The sequence below is a fragment of the Capra hircus genome, chromosome 1 (assembly GCF_001704415.2).
Source record: "Capra hircus breed San Clemente chromosome 1, ASM170441v1, whole genome shotgun sequence".
In the NCBI taxonomy this organism is placed as follows: Eukaryota; Metazoa; Chordata; class Mammalia; order Artiodactyla; family Bovidae; genus Capra; species Capra hircus.
Window position 1 is genome coordinate 115,183,413 of NC_030808.1, and position 17,224 is coordinate 115,200,636.

The window sequence follows — 17,224 nt, forward strand, 5'->3', positions numbered from 1 at the left end:
TGAGGGTGGTTCATCGGGAAAGTATTCTAGAAGGAGATTGCTCTATATCTAACTTGAAGAAAGCAATGAACCCTAAGTGCAAAGATGAACATGCATACTAAGCTGCTTCAGTCATGTGCAAATCTTTGCCACTCTGCAGACTGTAGCCCACCAGGATCTTCTCTCCATGGGACTTCACAAGAAAGAATACTGGAGTGGGTTCTTTTTGCAGGAATCTTCCAGACCCAGGGGTCGAACCCACATCTCTCATGTCTCCTGCATTGGTAGGCGAGTTCTTTACTACTAGCGCCACCTGGTAAGCCCAAAGAAGAACGGACAGGTGTTTTTCTTGGAGTTGAGGGCAGGGACAGAAAAAGCGCAGAAGCAGTGGGGCGGCAATGCACAGAGATTGCCCCTCCATATTCTAAGAGGCTAGTGGCAGCCGCTATGAACTCATCTCTTTTCAGCTCAGTGGAAAAAAGCCAACACACACCAAAAAAGAGAACCTCTTGGTCCATTTGTTGCCTCCAGGGACCACTTTTCGGTTTCAGTTCCTTTCACTCAGTGGTAACAGAAGTATCCCCACCTGACAACTGCATGACAGTTTAGAGTCCTACCATAACCATGGCCTCTTCCAGACCGCCTTGGGAGATAGCTGTTGTTTTCATTATGCCTGTTTTATGTGTGCATAGGCTTAGAAATGTTGAAACATTTTGCTTAATAATTTATTTTAGCACATACTGTATTCCATGCAGTGTTTGAGATACCGTGGATATAACATGAACAAAACAGACCAAATCCCTGCCTTCATGGAACTTATATTCTAATGGGAGGAATGGACAGTAAATAATTGACTAAAAAAAAACAAACTAAAATTTTATTTAGTATTAAATATCATTGGTATACACACACATAAGTATACATATATTATACACACACACACACACATACACACACTGCTATGTATAAAATAGGGCTTCCTTGATGGCTTAGTGGTAAAGAATCTGCCTGCCACTGCAGGAGATACAGGTTTGATCCCTGAGTCAGGAAGAACCCCTGGAGAAGGAAAGGGCAACCCATTCCAATATTCTTGCCTGGGAAGTCCTGTGAACAGAGGAGCCTAACAGGCTACAGTCCATGGAGTCGCAAAGAGCTGGACATGACTTAGCAACTGAGCATGCGTGAGCACATGTGTATAAAACAGGTAACTAATGAGAACCCACTGTGGAACACAGGGAGCTCTACCCAGTGCCCCGTGGTGACCCAGATGGGGAGGAAACCCGGGAATGAGGGGATATGTGTGTGGCATACGGCTGATTCACTCTGCTGTACAGTGGAGGACAGCACAGCAGTGAGGGGCAACTATACTCCAATAAAATTTTTATTAAAAAGTGAAAAAAAATTAAACGAGATTAAAAGACAGAGAATGACTGGAGTAGGAACTCTACAATAAAATATGTAGTTGGTGATAGAAGACATCTTTTTGGAGGAACATTTGAGCAGAGATCTGAATAAAGAATGCTTGTGTCATAATAATATGTGTGGGAAGAGCTTGCTAAGAAAAGAGAAGGAAAAGTATGTGCAAAGTTAAGATATTCTCGGAGCAAAATAACGAGTGGAGTCAGAACATAGTGAATGAAGGGAAGACAGAGCAGATTTGAAGGCGAAGATATAGGTAAAGGAAAAGACATGAAGAATTTTAATTTTATCATACTTAAAATAGGAAGCCGCTGAAGAATTTCAAGCAGCGAGTTATATGATTTGGTTTATGTTTTAAAGAGTCATGTTGGCTCTGGGATGCATGAGTAGTTAGAGAAATTTCTTAGGAGGATACAACAAGTACAGAGACAGTGTCTCACATGATACTCAAGATGGTGGAAGGGGTGAGCCTGATCAGTGTTTTGATATATTTTGGAAAAATATGTTTAATAGACTTGCTCATAACTAGGGTGTAAATGAAGCAAAGAGAAAAATTAATGATGCCTTTAACCTACGTAACTAAGTATAAGATGGTGCCATTTACTGAGCAAAGAAGATTGGGGATGGAGAAATGAAAAGTAGGGGATAGGTAGAATTTTTTTTCTTTTTGGACATGTTGACTTTGACGTATCTGTTAACATCTGAGTGAAGAGCTTTAATAATAGCTTTGAAGTATGAATCCAGAAGTTGGCAGATGTTAAGGAGGTATGGATTTTTAAAAATTGAACTGTATGGGACTAGATATTTGGAGAGGGAAGATAAGTAACTTATCTAAGATCCACAGTCAGTAAGTGACAATTGAAACTGAAAATGAATCTTTTGACATCAATCCACTTTCTCTTGTTACCACAAATATTAGGATGTATTCATAGTTATAAGCAACTGGAGTAGAATATGGGGGAGGTCTGGGAGCAGGAACATTCTAGAATAACTTATATGGAAGGATGAGAATTTTTTTCAGTGCTTATGGACTATACAAATTTATGGTTACTTCTTATCTTACTTTCCTTATCTAATTATTTGTTGTAAATATGATGATATTTGCACAATTAACTTTTAAAAAATCTCTGGAATGATAAACACATAAGGTTGGCCAAGTACCACAGATACTTATCTCCTTTCTCATTTGAAATGGTCATTTTCTGGAATACCCAAGAAAGTAACTGAATTTAGACCAGATGTAGACTGCATAAAGTGAAGAGGAACTAAAGAGCCTCTTGATGAAACTGAAAGAGGAGAGTGAAAAAGTTGGCTTAAAGCTCAACATTCAGAAAACAAAGATCATGGCATCTGGTCCCATCACTTCATGGGAAATAGATGGGGAAACAGTGGGAACAGTGTCAGACTTTATTTTGGGGGGCTCCAAAATCACCGCAGATGGTGACTGCAGCCATGAAATTAAAAGACGCTTACTCCTTGGAAGAAAAGTTATGACCAACCTAGATAGCATATTGAAATGCAGAGACATTACTTTGCCAACAAAGGTCCATCTAGTCAAGGCTATGGTTTTTCCAGTGGTCATGTATGGATGTGAGAGTTGGACTGTGAAGAAAGCTGAGCGCTGAAGAATTGATGCTTTTGAATTGTGGTGTTGGAGAAGACTTCTGAGAGTCCCTTGGACTGCAAGGAGATCCAACCATCCATCCTAAAGGAGATCAGCCCTGGGTGTTCTTTGGAAGGACTGACGCTAAAGCTGAAACTCTAGTACTTTGGCCACCTCATGCAAAGAGTTGACTCATTGGGAAAGACTCTGATGCTGGGAGGGATTGGGGGCAGGAGGAGAAGGGGATGACAGAGGATGAGATGGCTGGATGGGATCACCGACTTGATGGACGTGAGTCTGAGTGAACTCTGGGAGTTGGTGATGGACAGGGAGGTCTGGTGTGCTGCAATTCATGGGGTCGCAAAGAGTTGGACACCGCTGAGCGACTGGACTGAACTGAACTGAGACTGCAAAAAATTGAAATATAAAGGAAAAGTTCAACTAGTAACTCAAACAAGTATTTCTGAATTGTGTCATAAAATTTCAATTAGGTTCTATCAGGTTTGTTTAACAGAATTGGTCCCAAGCAAGTAGCAATTCCTCTTCATGACTTAAAAAAGATTAAATAAATTAAGAAAAAAAACCCACTAAAGCAATAATAATGCAAAGGAGAAAAATCTTAAAAGCCAGAAACAAATGGAAAAAAATAATCTAATTGTATTTTATATAAATATTATGATAACCTGAATAGAAAAATAAAAGCGAAAGTGAGGGATGGAGTCAGAGAGGAAGGAAGGAAAATGTATTCATCTAATAATTTACAACTACCGTATTTGGTGGGGTATGAATGTGGGGGAGAGAAGCGCACACAAACTCTGCCCTCTATTTCAGTAGGTTTGCTTATTGTAGTAGTGGTTTGGGTAAAGCAATTTAAAGATTATTTTAGATGTATCATAGAATTGAGCAAATGAGTAAGCATATTGATATTGTTAAGACCCAGGGCTCACATTGCAGAAGAAGGAGCACAGAAATATGAAATTGTGGAGGGCAGGAAAGAACCCTCTAATTTAAGGAATAGATTAGAATTAGAGCTATCAGGGGAACTCATGATGTCTAAAACAGAGGTGTGTCTATACAAATGTTTTTATTCATGAATGCCTATGATTTGTGAATTCATATTTGTGTGTTCATGTCTCTATGTATGTATATGCAATAATATATTTCTCCAGAAAGAGTCAAGAAGCAAAGATATTGCAGTGGCAGTGAGTATACTAAACTCCCAAATCTTAGCTTCTAGCACTATTCCCCACTAAAGGAAATGAGAAATGAATGATTTCAGAGGTGATACAGGATGGGTACTAGATCAAACTAGAACATCTTATTCAAAAGAGTAAGAGAATAAGTACTCAAATGATGAGAGCATGTTGCAAGGCATCAGAAGTCAAAAAGAGAGGACTCCATTGGCTAAACGTGGACCACTTGAGCACCAAAATTATTAAGGCGGCAATGAATTATAGCCATTGAAAATACAGAAATCCATGAGTTCACACCAGTGACAGATAAACATAAGTTAATAATCAAATAAGTGGGAGAAAAGAGAGTTCTTTTGCTTACAGTAGAATGTGCAAGACTGATACAAATGTTCAGGAAGTGCTGGAGTTGAAAAATCATCATTTGGAAACCATTTTAGTACAGATTGCATCAGATAGCACTGGTTAATGCTAAACCAACACGCGGAGCCGTCCTTATAAAATGGAGAAATTAGGCATCACCTTGATTAGATAGCCAAAATTAACACCTTCCATGTGGCATAGATGAGCATCACGTGCCTCTAGATGTTGATTCCACCTGTATGTGCCGTATTCTAGCAGAAAATGCATAATCACAAGGTAATCATGAAAAAAATGCCAAATATATAAAATGAGGAACTGTTAAAAATAAAAGAAAAAAAGAAGTATGTGGATAAACTGTATTCTTTAAAATTTGCAATTCCATACAAAGAAATGTTGAAATGCTCCAAATTAAGGAAGGCTAAAAAGATGCTACAACTCAATGTGATATGCGACGTTGGACTGAATTCTTTACTGGAAGGAGAAATATCATAAAAGTTATTATTAGATAACCAGTAAAATTGGAATATGGACAAATATGAGATTAAAATATTGTATCCATGTAAATTTGTGAAGTAGATAATTATATGTAACTGCTAAATAAGAAACTAATTTTAGTCATTACACAGTGAAGTAAAGGGCCATGTTGTTTGTAACTTGCCCTCAAGTGGTTCAGAAAGAAAAAAATAGACATAGAAAGATGGAAAGAATGAGAACAAATTATAAGCAAATGGGGTAAAATATTAAGATTAAGTAAACCTAGATAAGGGAATAAGTTCAGTATACTGCTTTTATTTTTATAACATTTTTTGAGCTTGAAATTATTTTAAATAAATACATTTTAAGTAAATGAAGTATAACAAGTGTATCTAGTGAGCATTTTGAAAAGTCCATTGCCATAAGATATGTGATTTTATCTTACTGAGAAAGCCGCCTAATTGCACTGAGAATGTTTTTATCTCTTCACTAATTCAGATTTTTTCACTATAACAGGAAAAGAATAAATGCATCTGCTTAAATTTTTTCTTATGAAAAGTGAAACTAAATTTAACTAAGGTATACTTAAAGAAACATTCTACTATTTTTTTTTTCAGAATCAGAACAAACTGGTGATGTTTTTGACGATCATATTACTACTTATATCGAAAAGAAGAATTCTGAGAATGTGGTAACAACTACATACATAAAAAACTAAAAGCTTACAATGAAATATCTGTAAAGTAGAATATTTTTCTTTAAATTTGGATTTTAAAATGCGAATTTAGCATTTTCCTCAATAATACTGAAGCATTAAAACTTATTTCTTGTATATGCATAGAATAATGAAAAAATAAAACTGGAAGCAATTTGGAAAACATCAAATATAACTGCCTGATTTTAGTTCATGTAAAATAATAAAAATTATCAATGATGCCAGGTAAGTGTTGGAAATACAACAATAATGCTCAAATAACAAATAATTTGCATTTTAAATATTTTAAAAATTAGCACTGTTTTAAAAAAGTTTATTGGAGTAATAGTTGACTTACAATAAATTAGTGGTGTTTTTATTTTCTACATTTCAGTGCAGACGTGTATAGTCGACTGCATTTAATATATCATTTTAAGTGGGAGTATTCAGAAATATAAAACGGCTTGCCCTTATTCTTTATGTTTGTAGATATGGAAATGAGATACACATTCTATCTCACAGACAAAATATACTGACTACCACAGTGCATATTTTTGGGAAATCAAGAATTTTCCAACTTATTTAGCACATAGGTTTATTAACAAAAAAATAAATATGAATGCACTACATGTGATGCTTTTCTGGAAATCATATATGTTAAAAATAAATAGAAGATCAACAGATGTAGGTGGATACAAATTTGCTTTTAAAAGGCTGACTCACAATACCTAGATTTAGAGAATTTTTGTTTCTGAATTTAAAACATGCCATTCTTCTTAGTTTGCACTTAAACCAAAACCTCTTTCAGGCAACAAGCTTTCTTGTGTCTATTTTTCTTTTTTTTGCAAATGGGGAAATGGCCCAAAGAAGGGAAAGCAAAACAAACAACAAAGAAATATTTCTGTGTTTCAAAAGTCCTTTAGGAAATCCAGTTATCTATATCAGAAACAAATAATGTTGTTTCAAAGTAAAATTATTATATGAAAGATGATATATTCGTCAGGGTGGGATACAGTCTTCTGTTAGCAAGTCATTCTCTTCTGCAGGTGGGCAGTTTGGGGACATTCATAGTGTGAAAGAGAGATATAGCCAGGGAGTTATGAGATTAGCTGGATCAACCCTGGGTTTCAATCGACTGACAGTACCTCAGCAGTATCACCCACAGGTCATATAGTCAACTGTGTCTTATTAAGACAGATATAAAATTTCACAATGCCATACAGCAGTCATTCAGTTTTAACTTTTATTCGACTCAGTGAAAATTGATGCCTTATATAGTATGTCACATGAATATAATTCTAATGAAACATAGTAAAATATGTGTCCATAGTTTAAAAGTCAAAATTTATGTTTCCCAGCAATAAATTATTTACAGTATGATATCTACTTTCACTTAAAAATTTTGGATGTGGTTGTTCATTGGTCAGTTGCCAAGTCATGTCCAGTTCTTTGCGACTTTGGCTGTGGGGGGCAAAGTCTGAATGTTTTATGTAATGACAGTGTGTGAAATAAAAAGTCTATGTAATGGAAATTCCCTAGTGGTCCAATGGCTAGGTCTCCATGCTCCCAATGCAGGGGACCCGGGGTTCAATCCCTGGTCAGAGAATTAGATCCCACATGCCACAACTAAAAAAAAAAAAAAAAGAATCCCACGTGCTGAAACTAAGACTCAGTGCAATCTAAATAAATAAATACATAAATATTTTTTAAAAGTTAATAACAAAAAAAGCCTATGCAGTGCATCCAGCTGTTTTCCTAACAATGCCAAGAATATCCCCTCCAACTATCTGCATGACTTATGCAAACACAGCCAGATACGCACTGATTTTTTTTCTGTAGGTATAATTTTCTCAAAGGCAGAAAATATTCTAAGCTTATTTTCCGTAATCTAGGACGCGGCTGTTCGTTCAGAGACTTTAATAATTCTCAACGACAACAACATCAACACATCTGTCTTGCCAGCAAGATAGCATTTTCTCTATTTATTTAGCCTTCATTTGCGTTCTGAATTACAGCAGTGATCAATTTAGATTCTAATTTCCTTGGATTATGTTTTCTCTTTGTTGTCGTCAGCTATTCAGTGTAACACCGCACTATGTATAGCATACACACAGCACATAATAGTTCATGATGTCAAAATATCTCATACTTAAAATTCTGGACACTTAATAATACTTCCATCATTTTTTTAAATAGAGAAGGGCATTAAAAATTATATTGTTGCAAATAACATAATGAAGTAGTTGTATTTAATTGATGTGTGATACATAAAGATGAAGGTGCATAATTTTAATGGTTTTCTCACAACTATCAGCTTAATTTAAAAATGTTAATTAGTTAAGAATGTCAAACTTTAGTCAACAGTTTACTTCCTGAATTTATAACACCATCAATCTGTTTTTGTTTCTTTTTTTCTCCTTATAATCAAAAGACAGCAACTCTTGTTACCGCACTTGACGTGAAAATGGTTTTTTTAAAAAAGCTTTTTTCCAGGTAATGTAGTAGAACCAGTATGACAGTACTGTTTACCAAAATAGTAAAAATTAAATCCATTAATTGATTGAACAGCATAGACTTTCTCTTTTGGAAGCCATGCTATTATTCTAACTGAAAAAGCAAACCAAGTCAAGTAAGCGTTTGTATTATTATTTGAATATATATATATATGTTATATATATGTGTGTATAAGTGCATTTTTCTTTTTAAAGATGTATTGAGATAAATTGTAATGATTTTGGCCAAAGTACATGGAAACCAACTGCTTTTAAAAGGAAGATTTAAAAATTGTTGCATAAAGAATACAATTGCATTAAAAACAATTAATTCATGTTAATATGTATAAACATTACTCTAATTGGGACAAACAATTGGAAAAAAATTACATTGTATTTAGATTACTTTAGAATTTCCTAGTGAGATCAGTTTCAGCTCAGTTTGATCTCCAGTTACAAATCCAAATGGTCTTTGTTTTAGTTCTTGCTCTGTTGTTAAGCATTAAACTGTAAACTGATCTTAAGACAAACATGAATTAGTTTTTTTTAGATCGTATCATATACACCACAAATTGCTTTTCTAAAGTATTTAAATATCACTGTAATGCGATGATATGAAAAATAACACTGAAATGTCCTTTTAGAATAATACATTTTCACAGTGAGTAAACAAATGCAAGAATATCTTTTCCCCAGAAAATGTTCAACGAATAATATGCAAAATTAACAAACCAATATATGTAGGAGAATTTACAAACGTTAAGAATTTACTGGAGCTGGGAAAGAAAAAAGTTCTCAAAATTTATTATTAATATAAAAATTCTTTTAGTGTAAACTGTGTACAAACTTATGAAGAAAGAGTATATTTAGCTTTGCAGTTAAAATAATTTAATGGTCAATGAGAACTTGTAAAATTTCCAGCTTTTTAAAGATTGTATGAAATTGAGACATTGTAAATTTACTAAGCATTTTCATTTGAAACATTGACTACTCACTTGAGGGAGATATCCGGTTTAATTTAACTTACTTTGTAATCTGGCCAGTATTTAAATTTGTTGTTATATAAGTAACAATCCAAACAAAATAAAAAATAATAAGTAATACTTTGGTCTTACCTCTATGTCTTATTTACAGTTGCATGTTGGGCTGCTTGGAGAACTGAATTAAACTAACAGCACCTCAAAGAACTCTGTTCTCTGCTCTGCTCTGCTCTCCTCTCTAGACACATTTTTTTTTCCTCTCTGCAAAGTGATAGTCTACTGAAAGAGGAAGTTGTGAAACACCACAGTCATTATGCTTTATAAATTCTACAGAGAACAGAAAATTTTTCACAAAGCTTACACTTGAAGTCATGGTAACAGCCTATAATTGGTGTGTACACATATAAAATTAATGTATATAGTTATATGTGTCAGCAAATTTTAGAAAAGTTAAAGAAATTTATACTTAAGTAATGTTCATTTACATGAGGAAACATCTCCTCTGTGGTTAAATGATAATCATAGAAAAACAGAAAATATTGCTCTATGTGGGAGAAATTGTCAGGCTGATATGTGAGGAATAAACTTACCTTTTCATAAGGCTAATTAATGTAAAGTCTTTGGAGTATGACCTAAATGCTAACCTGACTACAGACATTTTGTAAAAAGAAAAAAGTTCAGTAAACGGGCATTTTCCTGGAATCTGAATAGTGGTTTCTTTACCTAAAAGTTTTAAACTTCCTTTCCCATGAATGGTTGCCTGTTTCATATAGATAAAGCATTGCAAAACTGAAACTGTTCCTTATTCATGAGCTATGATCTCTCTCAACTTCAGCCACAAGAATAAAAAACAGGTGCAGATTCTGCAATGCTGTGCATTTAACTGGTTAATTTTCTAAGAAGATAGGCATTAATTAAAAATATCTATGGGACAGTAGGGACAATATTTGAAAAAGGACATGAAAACAGTTGGGCAACACATATACTATTGCCAACTTCAAATAAAAGGAAATACTCGTGTATACACTTCACCCAGGTTACTGGGTCATAGAAGCAAATGGGTAGCTGCAATTGTTATGTGGCGGTCCTTCCCACCTTCCCTTGCTGGTTGGGGAAGAGACAGGGGGTGAATTGCAAGAATAATTAAGTAATTATGCAGACCTCCACACATTGCAAGAACTGCTTTCTGAACTTTAGAAACTACCATACTCTCAGGGTATCACACGCTGCTTTACTTAACCTTATTTTCAAAGAGGCAATAAAAAGTAATTAGGGGATGATTAAAAATGGAAACATTTTCCATTTCACCTAAAGTCATACTTAATGTGAATTTGCAGTAAGTGAAAATAAATGAATAAACAACACTAAGAAAGCTCCCTCCTCCGCCCCCCTGACGCTGAAATCAAACCAAATAAAAACTCCACCATAGAGTCACCAATAGGAAATTTGATTTAAAAAGTGACATACTTATAGAAAAACTTTGAAGAAAAAGTTATTATTGGTGTGATTAACATTGCTTAGATTCTATGTGTTTTGAGAGACTTTAAATATTACTGTATGTGAGTGTTATTATAAAACATTAAGCCTATTTGTTGCTCAAAGACCCAGGTTTACTCCTGGAAGCACAGTGCTCAGTATCTCCGGATGATTTTAATGTGCTAGCTCAATATTTGTGTCCCTTTTACCTGGGTGGTAGATGTATATCACTATTTCTCTAAAAATCCTTTCCAGGCTGGTGAATATGTTCAAGGTTCCTCCATCTCAAAAAATCTCTGACTTTACTGCCCTATTACTTTTCTTTTTGAAAACGTTGTCACCATTGACTTCTTTCAATTATTTAAAATTTTAAAAAAAATTATGTAATTTTGGCTGCACTGGGTCTTTGTTGCTTTGTGCAGGCTTTCTCTAGTTAAAGAGAGTTGGGGCTCCTCTGTTGTTGCAGTGTATGGGCTTCTCATTGCAGTGACTTCTCTTGCTGCAGAGCATGAGCTCTAGGGCTCACAGGCCTCAGTAGTTGCAGCACGTGGGCTAAGTAGTTGTGGTTCACGAGCTTAGCATGTGAAATCTTCCTGGACCAGAGATGGAACCCATGTCCCTTGCACTGGCAGGCAGATTGTTATCCATTGTCACTAGGGAAGTCCTACTTCTGTCATTTTTTAAAAGCATATATTCCAGAGGTATTGTTTGCACATTGCTGTACAACCATAAGGCTTCCCAGTTGGCGCTAGTGGTAAAGAATCCTCTTGTCAACGCAGGAGACAGACATGGGTTTGATCACTGGGTCAGGAAGAATCCCCTGAAGAAGGAAATGGCAACACACTCTAGTATTCTTGCCTGGGAAATCCCATGGACAGAGGAGCTTGGCAGGCTACAGTCCATGGGATCATGAGTTGGACATGACTTATCAACTAAACCACTACCACCATTATTCCATTATTTGTCTATACTATATTTTGTTTATCCAGTCATTCTCTAATGGATGTTTGAGTTACTTTCACCTTTTGGCTGTTGGGAATAATGCTGCTATGAACATGAGCATACAAATATCTGTCTCTACTTCTAATTCTTTAGTGTATATGTATGTGTGTGCATGCTCAATAGTGTCCGACTCTTTGCGAACCCATGTACAGTAGCCCACCAAGGTCCTCTGTCCATGGGATTTTCCAAGCAAGAATACTTGAGACTGTTTTCATTTCCTACTCCAGGGGAACTTCCTGACCCATAGATAGAACTTGCATCTCTGATGTCTCCTGCTTTGGCAGGTGGATTCTTATATAGCTAGAAGTAAAGTTGCTGGATTATGTGCTTTTCTTTTTAAAAAATTTTTGAGGAACTGCCATACTGTTAAATTTTCCTGTCTTCCTTATTCGTCATGCCTCTGCATTCTGGTTTCTGTCTCTGCTGTGTATCAAGACTCTTGACAAAGTCATAGAATGATCTTGATACCAAATCCAAACGACAACTCAAAGCCCTGGTATTTGACCTCTTTGCAACATGTGCCACTGTTGACCACTTCCTCCTCCTAGAAGTGTTCTTTGTGCTTGAGTTCTTACTCCACCCTCTCCTGCTGCTGCTGCTGCTAAGTCGCTTCAGTCGTGACCGACTTTGTGCGACCCCATAGACGGCAGCCCACCAGGCTCCCCCGTCCCTGGGGTTTTCCAGGCAAGAACACTGGAGTGGGTTGCCATTTCCTTCTCCAATGCATGAAAGTGAAAAGTGCTGATTATGTACCAATTGCTTCTTTGATTTTCGTACAGTACTCTTGCCTGGGAAATCCCATGGACAGAGGAGCCTGGTGGGCTGCAGTCCATGGGGTTGCTAAGAGTCGGACACGACTGAGCAACTTCACTTTCACTTTTCACTTTCATGCTTTGGAGAAGGAAATGGCAACCCACTCCAGTGCTCTTGCCTGGAGAATCCCAGTGACGGCGGAGCCTGGTGGGCTGCTGTCTATGGGGTCGCACAGAGTCGGACACGACTGAAGCGACTTAGTAGTAGTAGTAGTAGTAGTAGTAGTAGTAGTAGTAGTAGTAGTAGTATAGCTTTCCTGTAACTGTGTTCATCCACTAAAGGTTGGAATTTCTCAGGATTCTGTTCTGGGCCTGTCCAGATTTTTACCCACAATCTCCTTAGTATACATCCATGGTTTCAATAGGCAAATGTGTATTGCTCCCAAACCTGTTTCCAACCTAGGTATCTCCCTAAAGAAGTTTTGACCAGGGAAAAATAGAAGATCATTTTTACTTATGATCTAGAGGAAAAGATTTTGCCTAGAGGCAGTAAGATCAGCCTGAATTAATTTTCACCTCTATTGTTTAACTTTGGGCATGCCAGACATTATTTCTGAGCTGTCTTTCCTCACCCATAGAGTGGGACCTTAAATGACCTCCTTAGAAAGTTATTGAAAGATGATTTTCTTAACATTAAAAAAATTATGAAATAAAGATTAAATACTTAACTGTACTTATAGTATAAAAAATACAGGTAAATCAAAAGACTATTCTATTTCCCTCTAACATGATTCTTCTCCCCAGACGTAATCAGTGCTATCAATTTGATACATATTTTGCAGCTCTACTTTCTGTGCCATTATATATATGTATATTATATATGTTATATCACATATGGAATTAGTTTTGTTGGTTTTTAAATGTATATAGCATCATATTTATGCTTTTCACTGTGATGGTTTTTAACTTGAAAATATAACTTGGGGCTTCCCTAGTGGCTCAGTGGTAAAGAACCCACCTGCTAATGCAGGAGACGCGAGTTCAATCCCTGATCCAAGAAGATGCCACATGCTGCTGAGCAACTAAGCCCATGCACCAAAACTATTGAGCCTGTGCTCTGGAGACCTTGAGCTACAACTACTGAGCCCACGTGCTGCAACTACTGAAGTCCACACAACCGAGAGCCCTTGCTTGGCAACAAGAGAAGTCACTGCAATGAGAAGGCCACACACTGCAGCTAGAGAGTAGCCCCTGCTCCCCACAGCTAGAGAAAGCACACACAGCAATGAAGACACAGCACAGCCAGAAATACATAAACGAATAAGCAAAATTATGAAAACTACAGCTTGAAAATAGGGCTTCCCTAAAGGCTTGGTGGTAAAGAATCTGTCTGCAATGCAGGAGACTTAGGTTTGATCCCTGAGTTGGGAAGGTCCCCTGGAGAAAGGAATGCAACCCACTTCAGTATTCTTCCCTGGAAAATTCCATGGACAGAGGAGCTGGGCAGGCTACAGTCCACGGGACTGCAAATAGTTGGACATGACTGTGCGATTAACTGTTATTATTGTTATAGCTTGAAAGTATCTGTAAGTTATTCTTTTGAACCGATTCATATATATCTAATCCCTCTGTTGATAGAATTTGTGTAAATTCTTCACAATTAAAAATAGTGTAGCCAGTCAGCAGCATTATAAATGCCTCTTTCAAAGTTCGTGCAAGTCTTTCTTTAAGGTAGATATGGGAAAGTAGAATTTTTGGAATGTATATACATTTGAAATATTAATCATCACTGCCAAATTGCCCAGTCAAGAACAGCTTTATCCATTTGAGCTTCCAACATGTCCTGGTTTTCGGCTCTTTTTCTAGTATTTGATATACTTAAATGTTTAAAAATTTGCCAATCTGATGGACAAGAAAATGGTGTCAATATTTTTAATTTGTATTCTCTAATTACTATGGAGATTGACTGTATTGTAATGCTTGTATCTCACTTTTTAATTCCTGTTTTGTAAATTGTGTATTCTTTCATCCTAGACATTTTATTGGATACCTGTCAACTTCTTATTGATTTGTAGAGTTGAATTTATCTTGTTTCAATGTATTGTCATCATTCTTCCTTTTTAATGCTCCAGTAATTGGCTACTGTAGCTTTTTGAGATGACTCTAATATTTGTTGATAATATGCTTGCTTTTTGGAACAATAAACCTGAGATGACCCAGGTTTATTTTGTACATTTCCTACCACAGGTCTGAGCTTACTCATTTCTCTAAAGGACCCTGGTTCCTATTAGTAGGACAGGGTTTTTTCAGACCACAATTGAGACCTTAATGGTGTTCATTGCTTCTGGAGTTCATTGCTACTGGAGTTCATTGCTACTGATGTTGCAAGAGTTCGTTGCAACTCTTATTGCAAGCCTTAGAGTTGGTCAATAAAATGTTTGGTCTTTCTACATGCCAAGTAGCACACACTTGCAAGCTATATTTAAATATGTATTAGAGGTTTATGAGTCAATATTACATCATATTTTGCATTAAAAATAAGATAGGAATAATGTGTCTGGTATAAAAAATATATTTTAAAAGTAAAAATTGGGCATTTTCTTATGAAAGTATATTTTGATAAAGGTAGTAATAAGTAACTGTCATAGCTTGCACTTAGAATACTCAAAATATTCTTCCAAAGAAATGTCAAAAATCATACAGATTGGAGAAATATACAGCTTTCATATTTTCCATTATTTTGATTAACAGTTATCATAAGACTCTCAACTCTCAGTTTCCTTCATTTTTTCTTGCTAGTATACAATTACCACTTAAAAGTAAGAAAGCATCTGTGCATATATCCCTGAAAATAGATTTTAATTAAAGCAAAATAAATATATCCATGCTTTTAGCCACTATTTTTTTCTTAAGATATATTTTCATGGTCACTTTAAAGGTACAGAAGTAGCAATATTTCAGTTGCTTTCTGCAGATTTCAATGGTGAGAGAAGTACTTCTGATTCACTGATTTTTTTTTAACTTGTAGAAATGGCCTTAATGTTTAAGAATTCATATAATGTTTTCCGTTTTGTGTTTGTGCAGCTAGAGAATCAAAGAGGAAAGCATTGTCTGATTATTCTCAAATATCTTTAGCTTTCAGTTCCTTATCTGAAAAAAGGAATGAGAACATCAACTTCAGTAGTGTCTGAGAGGATTATTTGTATACTCAGGTAAAGGATGAAGCTAAATAAGTTTCCTTATAAGTATGATGCTGATATTTCCAGATCTAATTTGAGAACACACAGTTGGACAAAAATTTTTCTTCTAATTTTTGGATGCATATTTATTTATTGGAAAACATCCCAGAAAGTTTACAAATTAAATCACATCTAGGTCCACATTCATATTACATTTATTGCATTCATTAAAAAGGATGAATGAATGAAAAGAGCCAGGAATATCAGAGATTTGTAGAGAGTCATTTATTCTTCTATTCAATATTAATTATCTGCTATATGAAAGGAAAAGACTGATGCTGGGAGGGATTGGGGGCAGGAGGAAAAGGGGATGACAGAGGATGAGATGGCTGAATGGCATCACTGACTCAATGGACATGGGTTTGGGTGAACTCCTGGAGTTGGTGATGGACAGGGAGGCCTGGCATGCTGCAGTTCATGGGGTCACAAAGAGTCAGACGTGACTGAGCTACTGAACTGAACTGAGCTGATGTGTAAGGAGATATACTAGGGGCTAGGAACTTGAAAAGAATAATTGGAGTCGTCCCCTTCTCCTCCCGCCCCCCATCTCTCCCAGCATCAGGGTCTTTTCCAATGAGTCAACTCTTTGCATGAGGTGGCCAAAGTACTGGAGTTTCAGCTTCAGCATCATTCCTTCCAAAGAAATCCCAGGGTTGATCTCCTTCAGAATGGACTGGTTGGATCTCCTTGCAGTCCAAGGGACTCTCAGGAGTCTTCTCCAACACCACACTTCAAAAGCATCAATTCTTCGGTGCTCAGCTTTCTTCACAGTCCAACTCTCACATCCACACATCACCACTGGAAAAACCACAGCCTTTACTAGATGGACCTTTGTTGGCAAAGTAATGTCTCTGCTTTTGAATATACTATCTAGGTTGGTCATAACTTTTCTTCCAAGCAGTAAGCGTCTTTTAATTTCATGGCTGCAGTCACCATCTGTAGTGATTTTGGAGCCCCCAAAAATAAAGTCTGAGACTGTTTCCACTGTGTCCCCATCTATTTCCCATGAAGTGATGGGACCAGATGCCACGATCTTCGTTTTCTGAATGTTGAGCTTTAAGCCAACTTTTTCACTCTCCTCTTTCAGTTTCATCAAGAGGCTCTTTAGTTTCTCTTCACTTTCTGTCATAAGGGTGGTGTCATCTGCATATCTGAGGTTATTGATATTTCTCCTGGCAATCTTGATTCCAGCTTGTGTTTCTTCCAGACCAGTGTTTCTCATGATGTACTCTGCATATAAGTTAAATAAGCAAGGTGACAATATACAGCCTTGACATACTCCTTTTCCTATTTGGAACCAGTCTGTTGTTCCATGTCCAGTTCTAACTGTTGCTTCCTGACCTGCATACCGGTTTCTCAAGAGGCAGGTCAGGTGGTCTGGTATTCCCATCTCTCTCAGAATTTTCCACAGTTGATTGTGATCCACACAGTCAAAGGCTTTAGCATAGTCAAGAGAGCAGAAATAGATGTTTTTCTGGAACTCTCTTGCTTTTTTGATGATCCAGCGGATGTTGGCAATTTGATCTCTGGTTCCTCTGCCTTTTCTAAAACCAGCTTGAAC

At 36.4% G+C, this 17,224-nt stretch overlaps 1 protein-coding gene across 1 annotated transcript in view; it reads right to left on the reverse strand.

Moving 5' to 3' along the window:
- Window positions 1-9,396, reverse strand: part of MBNL1 (muscleblind like splicing regulator 1) — a 218,483-nt gene extending 209,087 nt beyond the window's left edge. The window contains exon 1 of the mRNA XM_005675421.3: window positions 9,330-9,396. The gene's annotated coding sequence lies outside the window, so the exon portion shown is untranslated. The remainder of the gene's footprint in view (window positions 1-9,329) is intronic.